The sequence below is a fragment of the Cyrtonyx montezumae genome, unplaced genomic scaffold (assembly GCF_038088225.1).
Source record: "Cyrtonyx montezumae isolate F1298 unplaced genomic scaffold, pur_monq_1.0 scaffold_30, whole genome shotgun sequence".
NCBI classification, from domain to species: domain Eukaryota; kingdom Metazoa; phylum Chordata; class Aves; order Galliformes; family Odontophoridae; genus Cyrtonyx; species Cyrtonyx montezumae.
The window spans coordinates 14361639-14369766 of record NW_027072035.1 but is presented as its reverse complement, the minus strand read 5'-3'; positions in this window follow the sequence as shown (position 1 = coordinate 14369766).

Genomic DNA, 8128 nt, shown 5'->3' with positions numbered 1-8128 from the left:
CATGGTTTTATGATATTTGTTATTGGTATTCCTCATCATAACATCATGTAGTGTACTGGGAGTGAAAGAGTTAATGCTCGAGCTCCATGGATCATCAATAGCTCTGGGTACATCTGTATCAGAAGAGAAGAAGTACTACATACCCCAGAGGACTTTATGCTGCTTTGCATTTGTCTGTTTTCTGCTCAGAAGGAAAGATAAAACTGTTTGTATGTCACAAGACACAGGCTCTTCATTTTTGGATCAACCCAGCAGCGGGTGCTCACTGCTGTCTTGCCTTCAGCGCTTAGCGTAAGGCCTTCAATTTATCAGACACTCTCTCTCTCATTTTATTTGATTTATTAGCTTCAATTCCAATTATATTGTGTTATTTTGCGTTCTGATATCCTATTTAGTAAATTAGCTTTCTTCATTGGATCGTTGCTGCTGTTTTGTTTCTAGGCCCATCTCCCTTTTGCTTTTTCCCTTTCCCACTTCTCTTTCCCTGGGGCATGGGTCTGTGGGTCCCCCACTCCAATTGTCATGGAATTGAGCCAAACCAGCCCATAAACTGTTGACATTTTTAGTGCCTGAACAGGGACAGGCTTAGCTGAACCTCTTCATCTGTATACCAATGGATGTAATGACAGCACATGTTTTGATCTGAAAAGCTGTGCGAAAATAACAAACAACAATTTCAAAATTAATGGTTTCTCTTGAGAGGTTCATTTAATCCTTACATTATTGAAAGTGAAGCTGCATAATATGTTTTATTCGCAACAAACAGAAAAGAACAAAATGTTTTCATTGCTGTCAAAGTTTTCCATCATCTTAAATTATGAAAATATTTTACAATAATAGACAATAAAATTGTCTAACTGCAGTTAAAGACAACACAAAGAAATAACATTATTTTTGCATGCTTGTTCTTTTCTTAAAATCTTAAAGATACTAGGTTTTCTGTAGCCAATCATAACCGTGACCTTAAATCTCCATTCACTTAATCATATGGGACAGTTTGCATCATGATGTTCGAAATGTGTGTAATAGTTTCAGTATTCCTTTCTACTTCTTTTTTGAACTTAAGTTTGGCTCTAACTTGGAGAGAAATTATGAAAAAGAATAGTGCTATCCAAGGAACATATGCATTTATCATAATTTTATGTTATTTGTTACCAATTAGATAGCTAAAATATCATGTTTGAAATTAAATTAATTCCACTGCAGTTTGTTCACCAAATGTTTGATATATACCTTGTACATTTAGTTATAAAGTCAGTATGCAAAGTGGATGGAGATTCTGTTCATCATTTTCCATATCATCGTGATGCTGACCATTATAGAAGATACAGTACACACATACAGTGAAAGCATAGCAGTGCAGGACTCAGAAGTATATAAATGCAGGTATCAAAATACAAATAAATAAAGTAGAAAAAGAGAGAAGATGAGTGATGAATTGATCAGTTACTCAGGAGAAATTGGATGGAATAGGTAAGTTTCCATTTCATTTGGGCCATAATTACATGTGCAATTATACGCAGGATTTTAATTCAGGTGAATTATTTTTATTTTATTTTGTTTTCTTTTGTTTGGGTTACTGGTTTGTTTGCTTCTTTTATTTCTGAAGATATAATTGTCCTTTACTTGATGTGGCAGGGAATGTAACCACAGAGGATAAGGAAAAGGCTGAGGTTCTCAATGCCTTCTTCACATCTGTCTTTAATAGACAGAGCAGTTATCTTCAGGGTACTTTTTGCCCTGACCTGGAAGTCCAGGACGGGGCGCATAATGCACCTCCTGTGATCCAAGCACAGATGGTCAAAGATCTACTCCTCCATCTGAACTGCCACAAGTCCATGGGACCAGATGGGATCCACCCAAGGGTGCTGAGGGAGCTGGCAGAGGTGACTGCCAAGCTGCTTCCTACCATCTATTAGTATTTCTGGTTATCTGGAGAGGTCCCACAAGATTGGAGGCTTGCCGATGTGACTCCCATCTACAAGAAAGGCCATAAGGAAGACCCGGGGAACTACAGGCCTGTCAGCCTGACCTCGGTATCAGGGAAAGTTATGGAGCAGATGATCTTGAGGGAGATCACACGAAACGTGCATGGCATCCAGAGGATCAGACCCAGCCAGCACGGGTTCACAAAGGGCAGGTCGTGCTTGTCCAACCTCATCTCCTTCTATGGCTGGGTGACCAGACAGGTAGATGAGGGAAAGGCTGTTGATGTAGTCTACCTGGACTTCAGCAAGGCCTTTGACACGGTCTCCCACAGTATTCTCCTGGGGAAACTGGCAGCCCGTGGTGCTGACAGGTTCACTCTTCTCTGCGTGGAGAACTGGCTGGAGGGCCGTGCCCAGTGGGTAGTGGTTAATGGAGTTAAGTCCAGCTGGCGTCCTGTTACGAGTGGTGTCCCCCAGGGGTCAGTTTTGGGGCCCATCTTGTTTAATATCTTTATTGATGACCTAGACGAGGGGATTGAGTGTACCCTCAGTAAGTTTGCAGATGACACCAAGTTGGGAGGATGTGTCAAACTGCCTGAGGGTAGGGAGGCCCTTCAGAGGGATTTGGATAGGCTGAACAGCTGGGCTGAGCTCAATGGGATGAGGTTCAATAAGACCAAGTGCCAGGTCCTGCACTTTGGCCACAATAACCCCATGCAGTGCTATAGGCTTGGGGCAGAATGGCTTGAAGAATGTAGAGAGGAAAAGGACCTGGGGGTGTTGGTTGATGCTCGGCTTACATGAGCCAGCAGTGTGCCCAGGTGGCCAAGAAGGCCAACAGCATCCTGGCCTGTATTAGAAATAGTGTAGCCAGCAGGAGCAGGGAGGTGATCATCCCCCTGTACTCAGCTCTGGTACGGCCGCACCTCGAGTACTGTGTTCAGTTTTGGGCCCCTCACTACAAGAAGGACATTGAGGCCCTGGAGCGTGTTCAGAGAAGGGCAACAAAACTGGTGAGGGGTCTGGAGCACAAGTCTTATGAGGAGCGGCTGAGGGAGCTGGGATTGTTTAGTCTGGAGAAGAGGAGGCTCAGAGGAGACCTTATTGCACTCTACCACTTCCTGAAGAGGGGTTGTGGTGAGGAGGGGGTGGGCCTCTTCTCCCTGATAAATAATGACAGGACGAGAGGGAATGGCCACAAGTTGCACTGGGGAAGATTTAGATTAGACCTGAGGAAACATTTTTTCTCTGAAAGAGTGGTCAGGCACTGGAATGGCCTGCCTAGGGAGGTGGTTGAGGCACCATCCCTAGCGCTGTTCAAGAAGCATTTAGATGAGGTGCTAAGGGATTTGGTTTAGTAGCTTAGTGGGTAAGGATGGTGATAGGAGGATGGTTGCACTAGATGATCTTGTAGGTCCTTTCCAGCCTAATGTATCTATGAATCTACGAATTTTCAGGTCAGTGGCTAAGAGATAGCAAAGAACAGCACAGAGCTGTGTCAGGGGAGGGCCAGATAGGGGTGAGGGAAAGGCTGTGCCCCAGAGCACAGTGTGCATGGCACAGCCCCCCAGGGCAGTGGGCACAGCCCCCAGCTGCCAGGGCTCAAGGAGGAGATGAGACACCACTCAAACACAGCGTGCAGGTTTGGAGGCTGCTATGTGGGGCCAAGGGTGGGTCTCTGCAGTCCTCCCTGGGTCCCTTCCAGTTTGAGAGATTCAGTGACTCTATGATTCTATGATCTCATATGCAAATTTGTACCCTGTCACACTAGACCAACACTATATAAATCCTCTTCTGGAGGTATTTAAGAGTGTTGTGTATTTTTATACACTTGTGCCTTTCTTTCCTCTTCCAGGTTTCTGCTCACTTCCATGTACTAAAATATGTGTGGAAAAATTTTGTGCTGTCAGGATATTTAATCTTGAGAGCTTCTGAGATTCCAAAATCCCTTGCCTCCCTTAACTGAGGTGGCTTCAAATGGAGATGCAGGGTCCTGACAGCAATCAACGTCATTTGTCTATTTTATCCTTAAAATATACAAATACTTTCCTAGCTAGTTCACAATTGCCTCATGATCTCTCCAGTGTTTGAACTATTGCTTAAACTTGCTTTTGCTGATATCATCCTTGAAGAAGTGCCCTTTTACGTTCACTTGTGAACTTGGCTTTTTCATACTTCACCATTACTAGATAACCAAAAAGCAATAGCTAGCTGAAGTGTCTTGATTATTGGCTGGCCAGGAGACAGCCTGTTTTGGCAGATGGAGATTTGGCTCCAAAAATGAACTTGTGAGCCTTCCCACTACATTATTGCAGTGTACCATATCTAACCCAGAATAATTTCCCACACAGTGTGTGATGTGACAGCCTGTACAAATTCTGATAGTATAGATACAGTATATCTGATCCAATAGTTTTCTCATTTAAACTCCAAATTCTTGCTGCAGATTCTCTGAGGCATTCAGTTTCAACTTGGCAATCACACAAAGGGGTGTGTGGGGAGGAGGGCTGAATAGTTTGATCCTCATGTTGGTCTACTGCCAGCTGCCAAACAATCTAAAGCAATCAAAAAGCATTTCTAAACTACAGCAGCTGCTAGCAGCTCTGGAGGAGCTGTCTGCCAGGTTAGAGCATCCCAGTGCAGTCACAGCTTGATTACACAGCTTCCAGTTCCGGTACTGGGAAGTTAAATTGCATGCAGGACAATATCTAGATGTTAACATAAGTTGTCCTTGGAAATTAGGAAATGGTGTTTCATGCCCCTTTGTACCGTTCTAGTATGGTAATGGTAGAAGAAGGAGAGGAGATATAATTCCACATCTTGCTTTTCCAGGCTCTCAACAGGCTAAATATTCTGTATTTGTCTTCATTATCCAAGGCACACCAAAATAACAAGAAATGTCCTGAACAATGGAGTTCTCACTAAGCACAGAGGCTGGTATCTCCATGGTGGCCCATGGATGTGGAACATGCTGCGAAGAAAGATTAAAATAAATCACTACTCTTCTGGAGAAAAATTTGGAACCCATTTCTTTGCCAGTTCAAATAACAATAATAGCTCAAGGGAAAAGACACAAAAGAAAGCAGAGGAGGAAAGGAAACTCATCTGCAGAAGAGAGAAAAATATATTGCTGTATACAACACTGAAAAGACAAATAGAAATGAAATCTGAACACTGTGCAAGAAGTATTATCATTGGCTACTATTATGAACCTTACTGACATATTGGAGGGAAGAAAATGAAAGATCAGAGCTGAAATCTCCATGGGTGGAAATCAACAGTGTTTTTCCCTGACTACAAAAAGCTATGCCAATTTAGAACAGCTGTTATTTGGACTGTACTGGGTTTTGTTCTCCTTTTTCTTTAATTTTTGGTTTTATTTTTATGATCATGGGATAGAGGATGGATTGACAATGTGGGCTGTGGACCTCATGGGACCAGCCTGCTGTTTTGAGTTTTCATAGTCTTTTGAATGCCTAATGCAATGCTAATTTGAATAACTAACAAAGTTTTCTTTGGCAGAAACCCTATTTGGTATATGAACAACTAAATGACAACTTCAAATGATAATTACCAAACTGTGTTATTGCTGATTCATAATTGAATGTTTGAGCATTGGAAGGGAGAGAAATTAAATTCTGTATCACTGACCATGTCAGGAGAATCATTACTCTGCAGTCGGAGTCATTTTAGACTTCAACTTTTGCTTTGAAAATGTGTTTTCTTTCTCACAGAAAACACTGCATTGTCTCTTAATTAGCTTTTGGTTTATTTTGCCACCAACACTTATCTGCTTGTCAAAGACACTTACAAAGAGTATCATAGAATCATCATGGAATGGCCTAGGTTGAAAAGGATCTCAAAGATCACCAAGTTTCAGCCCCCCTGCCATGGGCAGGGTTGCCAGTCACTAGGCCAGGCTGCCCAGAGCCACATCCAGCCTTGCCTTGAATGCCTCCAGGAATGGGGCATTCACAGCCTCTCTGGGCAACCTGTTCCAGTGCCTCACCACCACCTCAGTGTAAAACTTCCTCCTAATATCTAACCTAAATTTCCCATCTTAGTTTGAAACCACTCCCCCTTGTCCTATCACTATCAACCTGTGTAAACGGTCGTTCCTCCTCCTGTTTATAAACTCCCTTCAAGTATTGGAAGGCCACAATGTGGTCTCCATGGAGCCTTCCCTTCCCCAAGCTAAACAAGCCCAGTTCCCTCAACCTTTCCTCATGGGGGAAGTATCACAGTCCAACACATCTTTACAATTCTGATTCTTTTAAAAATGAATAATTATAAACAAATAGGAGTAAGTACTACTTAGTTACATTGGCAGAGTGGTAGACAATGAATACAGATGACTACTTCTTTATTTCACAGTCTTTTAAATAGCTATGTGCTAGTCTTCAGAGATGGCGAATAGATAAATAATTAAAACAGAGATAGAAAACAGTGAAATAAAACATGTAAAGGAAAATGCCATCTGAAATGAGCTTCTTTCTTATACTCTGCACAAGAGTAAGATAGACAGATTTTCCCTATACAGTCATCAGGTAGCCAGGCTAAGATTCATAAAACAATTCGCTTTATCCACCAGGAATTGATAACATTGCTTAAAAATCCTTGATTTAAAATGCTAATAATGGTAAGTGAAAGCACAATCCTCACATGCTTTTCACATTATTATTTCAGATCCTAGATTACATAGAAAGTTGGTTTTAGCATTCTAGAGAATATAGTTTTGCTAAATAAGTCATCTGAATTGGAATTTCTGGGGCTTGTTTAGCCTAGAGAAATGAAGGCGCTGGGGAAGCCTTATAGCAGCCTTCCAGTACTTAAAGAGGACCTATAACAAAAATGGGGAGAGGCTTGTTACTGGGAAGTGCAGTGAGAGGACAAGGGAGAATGGCTTTAAATTGAAAGAGGGTAGGTTCCAATTAGAGATAAGGAAGAAATGTTTTACACACAAAGTGGTGAGGCCATGGCACAGGCTGCCCAAGGAAGCATGGGTTTCTCATTCTTAGAGGTGTTCAGGGCCAGGTTGGATGGAGACCTGGGCAGTCTAATCTGGTGGGTGGATTTTGAGGTCCTGTCCAAGCTAAGCCATTTTGTGATTCTATGATTCCATCACTGTGAACTGTAATGTTTAGCAGCATCTTGCTTGTGAGGTTATTCTCAGAGACTGATGGTCAATGGCTCAGTATCTGGATAGAGACTCAATGACTAGTGTTGCCACTCAGAGGTCAGTACTGGGACAGATGCTCTGCAATCAAATCATCAGTGACATTGGCAGAGAGATCAAGTGTGTTTTCATCAAGTCTGAAGATGACATCAAGCTGTGTGGTGTGGTCGATGAGCTCAAGGGATAGAATTCCATCCAGAAAGATCTACATGTGCCAAGCAGTGGATCCAGGAGAACAACATGAGATTCAACAAATTCAAACGCAAGGTGGATGGCAAGATGGGCTCAAGCCAGTTCCCTCACAGCCCAGGAGGCCAACTGCATCCTGGACTGCATCCAAAGCAGTGCAGCCAGCGAGGTGAGAGAGGTGACCCTACTCCTCTGCTCTGCACTGATGAGGCCTCAACTGGAGTATTGCACCTGGATGTGGATCCTCAGTACAGGAGAGACATGGACTTGTTAGAGCATGTCTAGAGGAGGGACACAAAAATGACCCAAAGTATGGAAACCTTCCCTTACAAGGACAGGCTGAGAGCTGGGGCTGTTCATCCTGGAGAAGAGAAGGCACCGGGGAGACCCAGTAGTGGCCTTTCAGTATCTAAAGAGGGGCTGTAAGAAAGAAGTGGACAGACTCTTTAGTAGGATCTGCTGTCACACATCCAGGGGAAACAGTTTTAAACTAAATGAAGGCAGATTTAGATTGCATATAAGGTAGAAATTTTTTTACTGCCATGGTGAGGCATGGGCAGCAGTTGTCCAGAGAAGTGATGGATGCCCTGTCCCTGAAGACATTCAAGGTAGGCTATTCAGGGCTCTAAGCACCTGACTGAGCTGTAGATATCCCTGTTCATGGCAGGAGAGTTGGACTAGATGACCTTTAAGCTCAATTATTCTACGATTCTGTGTGTCAGCCACTGAAGAGGTTGAAAATCTCAGCAGCTGGTTGAGAAAACGAGGCTGCCTTTTCTTTGGTGCTACAAAGGAAGTGGTTGTTTTCTGGGGCAAAGTAGCAGATCTAATGAAA